Here is a 16078-nt window from a genome sequence, read left to right on the forward strand (position 1 = left end):
TTTAAACAAAACATGTTTTTGTGGTTTAAAACAATTTTATTGTATACGATTTTAACTCTAAAATGTGGATTATGTTTAAAACTTGCTTAAAACAATTATTTTAAACCCTGTTTTAAAGTGAAAGTGAAAGATATAGGTGGTTCTCAAAATTAAGAACCGGCGCCGGCGGCGTCAAAATTTGAATTTTCAGTGAACTTAATAGTACCCGTGATGGTACTCCTCTGAGTTGTAGCACAGAATTAAAGGTAAGTAATGTGTTATTAATATTAAGTGTCATAGTTTTTTATTAATTCTATTATCAGAGTTATGTTCTTCTTTCTGGTAAAATGAAGTGAACGAAGACTTTTTTTACCTGCAGCACTTTTCTCTAGGGTAACACTTTATTTTTAAAACTACCGCTTTGTCAATTCAAAAACGTATCAACGCTATTTAGTGTACGGTGGTGAATTAGTGTTATATGTTGCTTTTGTTTCTTGTATTCACATACATTTTCTAAAGATGTTGTGTGCTGTATGCTATCTTTGAGGGGCGTCTCACTTGGGTAAAAAATGTACATGTACTGCCAAAATATACTCTTCTTACCAAGCAATTGCCAATGACTGCGAGGAAAACTGCCTATAGCTGGCATGTAATTATTATAGGCGACTGCCATGCCGTAAGACTGCCAATGACTGCCAGCGACTGCCAAGTAAATGTACATGTAATTCCAGTAGTGAGACACCCCTCGGCTATCTATATTTTATATAAAAAGAGTCTTATATTATTCCACGTTCTTCTATGAAATTCACATTTTCAAAATCCTTATGAAAGTCTATACCGGGTGCGTCTCAAAAGTGGCTCACCCTTATAACTTATTATAACTTATAACTTCAAAACGATATTTGGGGTTACAGAACATAAATTAGCATTGATTGACGTATTCAATTGTTTTTCGTCAATTTGATGTTTCACCGGTAATGACTACAACTTTTGATTTGTAAAAGGCACCCTCTGTATATTTCTACTTAATTCGATAGAAAATGACACTCTCAATAGAATTACATATCATATTATCAACTTTGACATTTTCGCATATGGTTTATTTGAAATTGTAACATGCGGTTCATAATGACAATTTGACTCAAAATACCAAGTGTGTGGTACCAAATTATTCGTAAAAAAAATTTTTTTTTTGCTTTTTCCAAATATGCTAATGGCCCACCCTTGTTCAATTTGAAAATATTGAGATATGATTAAAAATACAACTCTGGCACCTTTTAACCGGTCAGGACAAGACACTAAAAACATTAAATGATCAAATCTATTTTTCCGAGACTCCTTGATTAAAAATTAGTGTTTTTAACAAAACTATAGAACTCTAGATTGAAATTTTTTAAAATAAGGTTTTTGTTAACGAAAAATTCAAAAGTTGACATATGATATGTCATTCTATTCAGAGTGTCATTTTCTATCGAATATAGTTAAAGTATATCAAGGGTGACATTTAAAAATCAAAATTTGTAGTAATTTTCTGTGAAACAGTGACTAAAAACAATTGAATACATCAATCAATTCTAATTTGTGTCATATACTATAACATACCAAATCTGGTTTTTTTATCTAAAAAAAAATAAAAAGTTATAGGGGTGAGCCCCTTTCGAGACGCACCCGGTATAGATATTAAAATAGCAGAATGTGAATTGTGAAGTAAAATATAGACTAAAATTGAACGAGCAATAGACGAGACGATTTCGATAGTCGACAGTCAAAAATGGACAAAACACTTGATATATTGAAATCAAATTTAAATGTTGTCTCTCCAGAAAAAAAATATATTCCAAAGCTAATCACACGTTTTTCTAGATTTTGCGCTAATTTAACCGAACTGCCAAGGTCAAATGCCAAAGCTTCAAATCCGACCATATTTTGTAGATTATTAAAAAAATGATGAACATTAAATTTACAGAAACTCAGAGGCGTATCCTATGAAAAGTTATTGATAAATAAATTATGAATTGCTAACCACATTCAGTATAATGTTATACACTACTTAATTAGTACTACCACAGCAAGGACTATTTATAAATGGGCAATAATTTAATTTTTAGGCAAAAAAATTTGAATAATCATTACAGGAATCGAAACGTACAAAACAAATAAAAGTAAAGGTAATAGAAGTCCAGTATAATTTTTTTAGTGATAAATATTTGCTGTTAGGCAAAAATATCACTCTTATAAATCAAAACAAGCTTTATAAAAGAAAGCTTGTTTGATTTATATATTTTTGACGTAAATTTCAAAGATAGAAATTTAATTATTTTTTACTGCTATTAACCTATTTAAAGCATTATAGGTACGCCAATTCGTTATTTATACGTTTTACAATCTATTTTTAACAAAATGTTAATACCTCTAATTCCAAATCTCTTATTTTAACATTTTTAAGTTTATCTTCTTGCAGAACCATATCGTAAAGCCCTTGAAAAGAACCATTTTAGAGCAAGCTTCTTCTTCTTCTTCTTTCTCAGCCTGGTTCCATCCAGTGTTATATAGGCCTTTTCTAGGGTTTTCCATGCTTCGCGATCTCTAGCCAATCTTATCCATTGTCTTCCCGCCACTGCTCTGATGTCATCGACCCATCTCTTTTTTGGTCGGCCCACATTTCTTGTTGTTCCCCTAGGTCTCCATAGGGTGACTTTTTGGGGCCATCGGTTTGGATCCTGTCTTGCCACACACTCTTTTAACAACATCTATTAATTTTGTTTTTTGACGTATGTGGGTGTTTCATATTTTTTTCCTAATGGTGACTCCCAACATGATTCTTTCCATGGCTCTTTGTGCTACTCGTAGTTGTTCTGCTTTTTTTTGAGGGTAATTGCCATAGTCTCTAAGCCATACGTAAGCACAGGTAGAATGCAGCTGTCGGTTGATTGGCACCTTTTTATCCTTGAAAATATCGCTCAAATGCTACCCATGCCAAATGGATCCTGTGTTTAATCTCCGTATTTTGGTTCTCCTTACCCAGCTTGATTTTTATGACCTAAATATATATAATGATCTACGTTTTCAATAATAACGTTGTCTATGGTAATAATATGGATATTGTTGCTCCTTATCTTGGTCTTCTTCAAGTTCATTTTAAGGCCAATTTTTTAGGATTGGTCATTTAGCTCCTTTAGCATGGTGTTCAGTTCTTGAATATCGGTGCTCAGCAGTACAATATCGTCTACCAACCTAAGATGGTTAAGAGCAAACTAAAATCTTATATAAAACCAAGTCAGTATATTTTATTTCGTTTCTCTTTAAGCACCTATTCAACAATTTTGTTACAAATTATTAGTATCAATATTAGTCATCTTTATTTCTGTAATAATTATAATGACTTGGGCAAATGCACGATATGATATTCTGTACTAATTATAAACTCTATTTTTAAGGGCACTGTTTAGATATACTATTTACTCCTTTGAATTACTAATTCAAATGGTAGATTATTCTTTTATAGTTAAAAGAAAGAAAAGAATTAAAAAAAGATTAAAGAATTCGCGTATTTGGTTCAGCGTGATCGTAACGGAAATTATGGAGATAGCAATATTTCGGCGGCTATTTCAGATCACTGGCAGTTAGGTTAGGTTAGGTTGTAAGCAGCAGATGTTATTGAGTTAAAATAACATTTTTTTTAATTGTAAAAAATTTAGCTGCTTTCCATATTTATAAAGTATTTTTTTCTCTTTTTGACATGACGGTAAAAAAACTTATTCACGTAAAAAATGGAGTTAGCAGGTTATGACGTTTCACTGACGTAATACCTTCGAGAAAAGGATGGTACGGCTATGCTCGACTTGGCGGGGGCCGGAGGCACTACCAAAAAGGATGCATCTCCCCAGAAAAAATGTTGTGATATACTATTTGAAACGGCTGCGGCTTCCAAATACTAAATAAACAAATATTTCTTACATAACTGATTTCAGCGAGGGGCGTCTCTGTCGCACTATTGGAATTACATGTACATTTTATTTTCTTGAAAGTCTTACGGCATTTGCCTATAATAATTACATGGCAGTCTTCTTCGCAGTCATTGACAATCGCTTGGCAGTAACTGTACATTTTTTACACAAGTGAGACACCCTTCGGATTTCAGTTAAATGAAAGTTGAGCCAAATTGTAACCTCTGGTATAGACATTAACCAATTTATTTTTTTAGCCTCGCACGCACGCCACTGCCCACCCAAAAGCTCGCTCCCGTCATCTCGTTCCGCTCCCTCCGACCACCGGAAAGCTCGCAAACCCGGGGTCACCATATCGTAAAGCCCTTGGCGTTCCAACGGCGCGGCGAAACCGTTGGTTGTCGAAACCAGAAAAGACAGAGCCCCAGGTCGGGCAAGGTGAAAGGAATTCGAAGCGTTCGCTTGCCTTTTCAATGTCAAGAAAAATCGGCGGCCGCACGGCATATGTATCTCAAAAGTCGCTTTGTATGTGCGCTGCTAAAGCGATCGTACCGCGATTCACGTGATTGTTGCTTGGCTTCACGAGATTCGAGATCATAACAAACGCGGTTGCCGTACGTTGCTTGTTTGATCTTTAAATTAACGCTAACCGAAAAACTTCGTAAGTTTGTGAAGTGTATTCTAAAGTGCATTTCGTTTATGGATTAATTTCTTTCAAAAGCTGGGAGAACTTTTAGTTGTAAGTTTTTATTCATAAATATGAGTGCGAATTTCACAACACAGATTTATTAATTACCGTAATCAGATATAACAAATATTTTAAATGTTGTATATGATGATATATTAATAAATACAATTATTGTAAACATGCCAAGACTTTGATGCCACTGAGATATTCAGGGTGATTCTCTAACTTAATAAATTCAGTAATTCTATTTTTTTTTTTCGAAAATATACAGTAGCATCAATCCCCAGTCTTTACAAGAAAAAAAAATATTACTGATATTTTAAGAAAAATGCATTCTTCATAAAAATCTTTGCTTGTTCTAAACTTCCATATACCGCTTTAGAGAAAATTAAAAAAAAAACATGAAATTATAGTTGAATTTTTTCCTAAAAGTTCCTTCTGATTTTTAGGTCGTAGAAAAAACTCAACTATATTTTCATGTTTGTTTTTTTCTTTAATTTTCTCCAAAACGGTATAGAAATTTGGAAAAATATAAACAGGATTTTAAAATAAGCAAATTTTATGAAAATTGCAGTTCTTTCAAAATTTCAATAATAAAAAAGTTTTTCCTCTTGTAAAGATTAATCCGAGGACATAAGTACTGTACACAAACACGTCGATTAGTATTTTAAATTGCCTTTTTATTAATATAAAAAAATTATACAACGTTTCCCAAATTTAAGGTTGTTACCATCCACAATGTCTCAACTTGAAACTGCATATTTCTCATGACATTATTATTAGTAGTGGGAACTATCGAATGAATACTATCGAAACATTCGATAGTTGCAATTCATTCGAATAATTCGATAGCTAGTAAAAAAACATTCGTTGAAAACTATTCGAATAAAAATTATCGAATAGATGCGTCATCTGCCTTGAAATATTGTATTCTAGTAATTCGGCAGCAAAAACCATTCATTTATAAAATTCATTCATTTATGAAATTCATTTATTCGTCAGGATCGATTATAATAAAATATTAAGTGGATTTTAGTTGTCGCCCGGCGACGTAGGTTTCTTTCGAGAAACCCGACAGCGGTCGGTGGCAATGCTAGAAAGAAGCCGGCATCTTTGATTTTTTGCGGAGTCATATAAAGATAAGGACACATTATTTTTTTATTGAGGTGCTAGTATTTACACAGAAAATACATTATGAAGGGCGCTGTTGCCATATATTGGTATTAGTTGATATTAGCAAAGAATATTATTGTTTGGCTTTAGTTAGTTACGGATAGTATGTCTATATATTTTGCATTTTTTTTATTAATATTCTGTTGTTAGGTTAGGTTAGATAATAAAATATTTCGGATGTAGGAAAATGATTTTTAATGTTTTTAATAAAGACTGGTTTAATAAAAATAATAATAACAGTAATAATTTGTTATACCTATTAACAACAAAATTTAAAATAATTTAATATAAACATTTTTTTACGTAGTAGCAAAATATAAACAACAAATTAGAAGTCAAAATTATTTATATTAGATCCTATTTAAAAATAATATAGTCTCTAAATTTTTTGGCATCGTTGGTTTATTAAATAATAATAATTACAGAGCTAATTTGTTATATTAACAACAAACTTTAAAATCATGAAATATAAACATTTATTAATTTTCTAAGCATGCAGTGTAATGGAAGGAAAATATAAATGAAAAATTAGAAATCAAAATTATTTATATTGGGTACTTTACATTATTATTAAAAAATAATATTTACTTTTACTGGCATTTACATTAAAAAATAAATGAAATATTTCTTCGCAAAAAACTACATGTAAGAGAATTAGCATAAACAAAATACAAACATCGTTAACTTTTTTTTTAAATTGGCACGTGTAAAACTTCAAGTTCATCTCATTTCTCTTAAAAATTGCTACTTCTCAAAATTTCCCATTAAAAAATAGACCATAAATACCATATAAAATAAAATAATTGAAAGATCGAGCTACAGAAAATCACACAAATTTTCGGAAAAATTTGACACCTGCACACGCACACAATCGTCAATTAAAAAAACTACTATTTTAGTATTTTAAATATTTTAATAAACGCAAAAATAGCACGTACTTATAAGGTGAAGTTATAAAATTTGAAGAACTAATAATGCACTGACGCACACAAAAATCAAACGAATACTAAATTTCATTTTTCATTTATCAAAAGCATTCGATAGTCGTGGCTCAACGATAACCATTTAGTCGCACGGCGAGGTTGTCACATATGCTTTAGTATACAAATGAATGAATGATTTTATTCGAATAAAACCATTCGATAGTTGAAATCATTACTTCAGTAACCATTCGATAGTCTAATTATTTACTTCCCATCGCTAATTATTATTATTCTTAAAGAGTATATCAATTTAAACATACTGCAAATTTTAAATTTTCATTCTGTATCATACTTAACCAATCATTAGTATTATCTAATTTGAAAAATAGCTACTAAGTGCCAACACCCTAATCGGAAATGAAACTCGTTTTGAATTTTGAATATTTCTAATTAATTATTGCGGAAATTAGCCGACACCTCTGTCTCCTTTGTTCTTTGAGCTCCTCAGTATATTTTATAATTTGCTTTATTTACTATTCTTTAAAACTCAGTCTTCAAAATTTTTCATTTCCAATCAATTCATTACAATAGATTTCCGTACAAAGTGAGCCTTAAATGAGTTAAAATTTTTAGGGGTGGTACATTTCAATCCCAGAAACAAGTCTATATGTTTTTTTCGTACTTTAATTTTTTAATTTTTTGTCAAATTTTTAAATTTTCTTTTTAAAAACAGTCCTTCCTAATATGGGAACATAGGTAGGAGATTAAATTTAGAGGAAAAAAACAAAAAAAATTTCGTGGTTTGAAGCGTCTTCCTAGACCTAACACCACTGCACATTTGCACATTGTCGTCGGTAGATATGCCAATGCGCCAATGATTAGAATGACCATTGACGGAAACAGTACTGGGAGAATTTTCAGGTCAGGGCTTGAAACGCCTTCAAAAAGAAAATAAAATTCCATTCCTCCAACTCCCAGTGGATGGCATACCAAGAATGTACAACTTTGAGAGATACCTTACAGTAGTATTGAACAATAAAAAGTAGTGAAAAGGAGAAACGTTTGCTCAGAATGTAAAGTACCATGTAGAATGTAGAATGTAGAATGTAGAATGTAGAATGTAGAATGTAGAATGTAGAATGTAGAATGTAGAATGTAGAATGTAGAATGTAGAATGTAGAATGTAGAATGTAGAATGTAGAATGTAGAATGTAGAATGTAGAATGTAGAATGTAGAATGTAGAACGTAGAACGTAGAACGTAGAACGTAGAACGTAGAACGTAGAACGTAGAACGTAGAACGTAGAACGTAGAACGTAGAACGTAGAACGTAGAACGTAGAACGTAGAACGTAGAACGTAGAACGTAGAACGTAGAACGTAGAACGTAGAACGTAGAACGTAGAACGTAGAACGTAGAACGTAGAACGTAGAACGTAGAACGTAGAACGTAGAACGTAGAACGTAGAACGTAGAACGCAGAACGTAGAACGTAGAACGTAGAACGTAGAACGTAGAACGTAGAACGTAGAATGTAGAATGTAGAATGTAGAACGTAGAATGTAGAATAAATGCATACTATAACGCAGAATAAAAAACAACTGCAGAAACTTATAAGAGTGCAGAGAACAATATGCATCGGAGTTTGCTGTGCATACAGAACAATATCTGGTGAAGGTGCTTGCGTTGTAGCTGGAATTCCTCCAATAGAGCTTCTAATAAAAGAAAGATATGCAACTTACTGTGGGGTGCCAAGGCAAGAAGCCCGAAGTAAAATGATTACTGAGTGGCAAAATAAATGGGAAAATGGAAAACATGGCAGATGGACACATAAACTTATCCCGAACATCGAAAAGCGGATTACTAGAGGCTACGGAGAAGTGGACTACTACATAACGCAAGCGTTGTCGGGTCAAGGGTGCTTGGGTAAATATCTGTTCGAAAAAAAAGACCACACCTCAGTGTATATATTGTCATGCCGAAGATGACGCAGAACATACTTTATTTGAATGCCTTAGATGGAATCAAATTAGAGGTCAATATTTGCATCATACAAAAAAAGTGTTCAACATAGGAAATGTAGCAAATAGCTTAGTTGACGGGGAAAATGCCTGGGACAAAGTTACAATAATTATACGACATATTATGGAAAATAAAGAGAAGGAGTCCCAGATGATGCAAAGTCTGATAGAAAGAAGATTAAGGACAACGGCCGGATTGAAGAAATGCGAAAGCGGATTCCAATGCGGTTCTGTGGAAGGGCAGAGGAGGGTTTTTTTAGCCGGCACTACCCTTTCGGGGTGTCTTATGCAAGATTTTCTCCCTCCTCAAAAAAAATGTAGAATGTAGAATGTAGAATGTAGTATGTAGAATGTGGAATGTATATTGTAGAATGTAGAATGTAGAATGTTTAGGGGACTTAATCACCGCGACCTTACAGATCTATTGTGTGTTCCCCTTTCTTGAGTTATAACGAGTTATAACTCATCATACAGTCGTTAACATACATCTTTAACAAAAGCCAGTGTCTGAGACGGCTCCACAGAGGCCAGCTCTCCATCCTCGACATCAGCCGTACCAAAGTTCCTGGCACGAATGGTCGTCGTCTCGGCGCACTCAATGATAAGGAAAGAGGTGTTTCCCCATTTTCCCCACAGAATTCATTTTCCCCATAGAATCCATTTTCCCCACAGAATCTATTTTCTCCACAGAGTTAAAATACCATACCGTAACGTGGTATACTGATGCTTCCAATACCAGAACAGTATTTGGACCGAAAACTAAATACTCCGAACCAATGGGCACCTACCTACCCCAGCATCTTTTAGGCAGAAATCTACGCTATCGAAAGATGCGTACAACTTAGATAGATAGGAGCTATCAAAAAATCCTACTCTGGCTACCCTCTCACCAAGGAATAGAAGGCAGTGAAAAAGCAAACGGTCTAGCTAGAAAAGTAGCGAACACTCAACTAACTGGACCAGAACCGTTGTGCTTTCTGGGAACCAACTTAAAGCGGAATTCAGAAACTTGGAAGACTCCATCCGTAACCTGGAATGGGAATCCTCCAACGGTCTATAAGACACTCGAAAAAGTTTCTCAGAACTTACTACCGAGAAAAATCAAAGATTTTCCTTGATTTAAGTCAGAACAATCTTCGATTTGTCCACAGGGTTTTTAACAGAAAACTGTGTCCTCAACGAACACCTCAGTAGATTAAAGCTGAGAAACAACGATGAATGCAGATTCTGTGCGGAAAATGAGGAAGCACCAGAACACCTTATCACTAAATGCGCCGAGACCACTACCATTTGTGCCATAAACTTTGTTATGGCTGATTCTAGAGATGGAGACCTGGCCTCTCTGGAGCCACCTCAGATACTATTTTTAGTAGTGAAAATACTTCTGGCCGCGTTTATCTGGGACCCATCTTTGAAAAAACGACATGCTAGAGGCGACATGGAGTTCAATAACCTGCCTAATCAACTTGTCAACACGTAAGTCGATAGCTGAAGCAAGGACGTCCGAGGGCCGAAATGAGGTCTTATTAGTGTGGGCCAACTATTTTATGGATATGGATGTTTAGTCTGGGAAAGCCGATATTATTATAAAAAAGAATATGCGTCAAGGCATGAGTTGTTAGGTACAGTTGGGCTATTTTAATCTAACTCTTTCCGTATGAGAAGCAAGGGGCAAATTATACGTGAAAGAGCGGAATAACATAAATAATAAATTTAGACTAATGCAATATTTTTTCTTGGCGCGTAGGATAATGCGCACAATCGATGCATTAAAGGGAATAATTAATTAAATCATTAAGTTCCAAAACATATAATAATTCGGGTCTCATCGGATCTGCTGATATATTTTGATAAAATTTAGGCTATTAGGACCTATATTTTTTTTATATGATAATTATTTTTTTAATTAACAACTTAGGGCAAAGAAAAAGCTTGCATGGTTTCCACCGCCAACATAAAACAAATGAATTCAAGGCGATGCTAAATATTTATTGGGATAAGTTTTTATCGTTTAAATATTGTTGTAAATAATAATTATCATTTAATTAGTGCTAACTTATTAAATTTCACAACAGGGCGAAATTTCAACAAAATCGGCTAAAGGATCTTTGAGATATTAATAAAAAAGGTCTATTAGAAAACACCTTGACACCCCTGTATCTTTAAAAATATACATTTCCGAACACATATATATGAACTTTTTATCTTAAAAACACTCAAAGAATCACCTCCTGAAGTTTGGCCAGATACTTAATTAACATCCTGTATTTAAAAATGGCTAGCTAGTGATTTAGTAAGCTATGTTTATTTTAATAGGAAAAACATTCATTTCATAAAAAATAAACAAACCCATAATACAAATACTATACACCAATTAATTAATTTTAATTGTATTTAAAGGCACTTTAATAATTGAAAAATGGAAGAGAGCACTTAAAAATAATTTTATAAAGTATACCAAATATGCTAAAAATAATAATTCCAATAAAAAAACACAAATGGTACATTAAAATCTGCATTATCTGAAATCAAACTATAGCTAAACGGCTAATAAAATAATAGAGACAAGACGCCGACATCTATAACAAGATGAGCAATTTTTAATAATTATTTTCCGAGTTATTATTACATACTTGTTTTACAATTATTGTAATACAGTAGCTTTCCTTCAAATAAATTTTGATTTAAGTATTGTTAATATAGTCATATTAATGATTATAGCCCGTATGATTTCTAAAATAAATAATCAAGCGTGTTTTTATCAGAATTATAAAATGATTAAGTAGAAATAGTTAATATTTAGTAACTTCGTAAGTGTTATATTTTAATATAATTATGGACTTAATAATTAAATAATTATCTTAAGTTTAAATTGTGGTAAACTTGTATGAGTTTCAATCATTTATATTTAAAATCTTAGGGAAGGCAATATAGATTTTAGGCAGGAGAACTCAAGAGAGCGACTGCACAAAACAAAATTATTTAACGTTGCGAACGGTTCACTTGTTCACTATACGTATCTGGAATATATTTGCGAATGGCAATTAGCGATACGTTAGACTGCCGGAGTGTTGACGTCACGAATGTCAAATTGCTTTCCAAACAAGCTTTAGTTCTTTTATATTTCTATTGAGCTCTTCCAAATGACGTCACAAGTTAATATAAAATGTAAAAAACAGGTGATTGCTGACCACCGCTGACTTTTGTGTCTGGTATTTTCAATACGCTTATGATGGTTGCGCATGTTGCAAAATCTGTGAATTTTTGTCAAAGTTCTGAGACTGCAAGATGAGTTACTCATTATAACTTATTTTCGCATATTTTCCTTACCTGATTCCTTTTTTTTCTTCCTGAATTACAGCTGGCATCGTTCAATTATTGGACCACCTTCTACATACACACATATTATTTAAATAGAAAAGAAATATAACATACTCTGTTAAAAATATTAAACTATAACTAAAATGATTGGTTTCAACCAAATTTTCAATTATTTAATAATTAACTTACGAAGTAATTTCGTATTAATAAATAAATACGAAGACATTGTATTTTGAGCAAAAACATTATTTTAACCACAGAAGGTAGAAACAAATATACGATGGTCATTTTATTTTTATTAAAAAAACGTTTTTTTATAATTATTATAGTTTGATTTTTAAAACTTTCGAGTCAGAATAAATACATTTATTCAGTTAAATTAATCAGAACGCGTCGTCGTATATTGACAAACAATTATTTTTCATTAATAACACATTCAACTCTAATTGATTCAAGCCTACTTTAAAATACATTTGTTTGTTTATTATATTTTAATGAATGAATGGAAATTAGGTTAAGAATATTGCGGTATTTACTATAAGTATACATTTTTTTATTTTTGTTTACTTAGTACAAAGCATGTATGATAATTACCAGAAGCATCAAATCCGTCACGTGCAAGAGGTTGCTAAAGTAATGTATTTTATTTTACAGTAATTCCTTAATAATAATTTGTTGAAAATATGAGTTTGGACAGTTCTAAAATATACCAATAATATAATGTATATTACATTGATATACGAATAGCTAGATTTTCTAAGGTGGTTGTTGTCTATTTCATGGCAATCTTTTCAGATCTATTGTCGACCTTTTCTTCTTCTCCATATACATGATACTCCAGTCGCATCTTTTTCAAAAGGTCTAATAACTTGTAGACTGAACCTTCCATTACTCATTGCAATCAATTTGCCAATTGCCTAAAATGTAGAATGAGTGTGGGGGGGGGGTTAATCACTGCGACCTTAAAGATCTATAGTCCTTCCTTGAGTTATAACTCATCATACCGTCTATAACCCATCATATTTGAGAATTTTTCTGTTGTAGGGGCAAAAGTATATCCCATCCTCCTCTAACAACAGATGTTCTTCCTCCGAGGATATACACCCTTCCACGGTTGAGGTTTGGCCATCCGTGCCCTTCACAGTCGAGGAGCTTAGATAGAGACAGACCCTCCAGGTTCCACCTCCATTTTCTCTACCTCTTTAACTTGGTCTCTCCTTAGACGTGATACCGGTATTGTCCAGAATCTATATAGAGGATATATCTCAGTGAGCAAAGTTTTGTCACATTTAGGGAACATTAGGGAACAGTTACGTATCTGCGTTTTATTGCTCTTTATCAGGCACAAGAAGGGCCTGGTAACGTAACAACGACGTCACCTGGAACACATTTTCCTTAAAGAAATAAAATGGATCCCTCTTTCTCTATTGCCTCTTTGGATTTGAGGTCATTATGAGAACTCAACCATGATCCACCTCCCTCTAGTTGATGATTCGCCAACTGGCCTATACATAGAACTGCACATCCGCTAAAGTATCGCACTGACAACAGAATATATTTTGCAGTTTCTTCTTCCTATACACGGAATCTGCATATGGATTCTTCTATCAAGTCCATCAGCTTTAAATCTCTATTGAGCTTGCAGTTTCCTGTTAGTAAACAGACTACCCTTTTGACAGTTTAAAAAAACTACTTAGTAATCTACTATGCATACTATACATATAACAATAATTATTTATACTACCTGCTATATACGCCATAAATTGAAATAAAATTAAATTCTATTGAATAAAATAATTATAAAACTAGCTAAAAATTATTAATACTAAGAAATCCGACACAATCATTCTTTACATTTATTACACGAAGTGTCATATACAGGGTTTCCCGGAAATAAGTGCAGATACTTAAAGGGGCTTTACTATTTTTAAAATAAATTGAAAATAATCGAGTTATCTAACTTTGAAAATTTGAAAAATTAATGGCAATATTTTGAGAACCGCTGGCGATAACTGGCTATTAAGATTTTTTTCATGAGATTTCTCAGCTTATTCGACGCCTGGTGAATAGCTTTGACGATGGTGAATAAACAAGTGGCACTAAAAAGTTTTTTTTAATTTTCGGGAGAATGTCAAGAAAAATATGAAATTTTCAACAATTTTTTTCGCAAAAAAAACTCATAGGTGTGCCGAAATATGCTACCAGTTAAAATATTTGCACTTATTTTTGGGACACCCTGTATAGATATATTAACAGAAAAATAAAACATTTATACCCCACAATACACAAAAGCCCTACACTTTTGAACATAACACTTAACTTTCTTTCGCAAACCATATAGATCATGAGCACATGATTAAAATTAAAAATAAAAAAATAAAAGTTGGCTTTTTAGTATGGTTAGGAAAACGCGAATCTATTGTTTAGAGAAAAGTGTTTTGATATATTGTGGTGCACTAGTGTTTTATTTTGTTATTCCAAAGCCAAACGTCTCAATTTTAACTATATTAGACAACAAACAAAAAAATGTAATATTCAAAATACCATGTGAATGTGATAAATCTTATATTGGTGAAACATCTAGACCCTTCAATGTTCGTATTAAAGAACATAAAGGTTATTTAAAAAAGAGCGATTTTTGTAAATCTCAGATATGTCAGCATTCAAGGGACACAGCGCACAGAGTCGATTTTAACAACGCAAAAATTATTATGTAAAAACCGACAGACTCTAAACGAAGAATAAATGAGGCTTTTTTAGAGGAGGCCCAAGTCCTATTTTAAATTATATATCATTTTTATCAAATGGAACAAGGGTGGCTCATTAGCATATTTGGATAAATATTTTTTTACGAATAATTTGTTACCACACACTTGGCATTTTGAGTCAAATTGTCGTTATGAATGGCATGTCACAATTTCAAATAAACCATATGCGAAAATGTCAAAAATTGACTATGATATGTCATTCTATTCAGAGTGCGATTTTCTATCGAACAAAGTAATAAAATACCGAAGGTGTCATATAAAAATCAAAAGTTGTAGTCATTTCCAGTGAAACAGGAAGTGACCAGAAACAATTGAATACGCCAACCAATCCTAATTTATGTCATATACTAACATACCAAAAATCTGTTTTTTGCCACTTTTGAGACGCACCCGGTATATTTATAATTTATTTATTTTTGTTTCGTAAAATATTTTGATTTTACGAAGAAAATATGTAAAAGTGGGCAACGCTGTGCCGGTCAAGTTAATCACGTGACTAGAAGTTTATTTGGTTTTGGTATGATCAATACAATGTTGTAGTTTTTTTTATATGTTTTTTTGAGTGTAGCCGCTACTGGTAACTAATTATCCTGAAATTCCAATCAGAGCCTATCGATAAGAGCAGCCGACTGAAAATTTGTGACGTGAGATACTCAATTTTAAAATCAAGACGGACAAGCAATCAAATTCGCATTAAAATTAAAACAAAAACAGAGAATCACGAAAAAAAAATTGAAACCAAAGCAATCACAACTCATTCGTCCAACTCTCAATAAGCGTGGTTATATCTGAGAGTGTTATACAAGGTTAGTCTTAAATAAGTGCAAGTATTTTTAGGGGTGGTATATTTCGACCCCAGGAACACGTCTATGCGTTTTTTTTCAAAAAAAAAATGTTGAAAATCGTGCATTTTCTTTTAAATTTCTCTGTATATTTTTCGATAACTTTTTAGAACTGCCTGTTCACCGTAAATTTCCCTACGGTATAATTTCTTAAGCTGGATTTATAAACTCGGGAGTTGAGGTTCAGTTGCCGTTCAAAATGTTCAACACTATGAAATGAACGCGCGCATTTATAAAGTCAGTTGGTCGAAAAGTTGGCAGTTCGTTTTACGTTCAGCGGAAGCACAGCACGCCGATGCATTGGAAAATGACCCTTATTGTTGTTTCATTATTTCTGTTAATGTAATGTTTATATTTTGCGTAATCTTGGATTACTGTGTTTGAACTTTAACAAATATCAAAAGTATTTTTAATTCG

General features: G+C 32.7%; 1 protein-coding gene across 1 annotated transcript in view; it reads left to right on the forward strand.

Moving 5' to 3' along the window:
• Positions 1–4334: 4334 nt before the first annotated feature.
• Positions 4335–16078, forward strand: part of LOC115884074 — an 81173-nt gene continuing 69429 nt past the window's right edge. Inside the window, exon 1 of the mRNA XM_030902533.1 lies at positions 4335–4665. The gene's annotated coding sequence lies outside the window, so the exon portion shown is untranslated. The remainder of the gene's footprint in view (positions 4666–16078) is intronic.

Source organism: Sitophilus oryzae, unplaced genomic scaffold (genome assembly GCF_002938485.1).
Source record: "Sitophilus oryzae breed Bouriz unplaced genomic scaffold, Soryzae_2.0 scaffold_2014_pilon_pilon, whole genome shotgun sequence".
Classification (NCBI taxonomy): Eukaryota; Metazoa; Arthropoda; class Insecta; order Coleoptera; family Curculionidae; genus Sitophilus; species Sitophilus oryzae.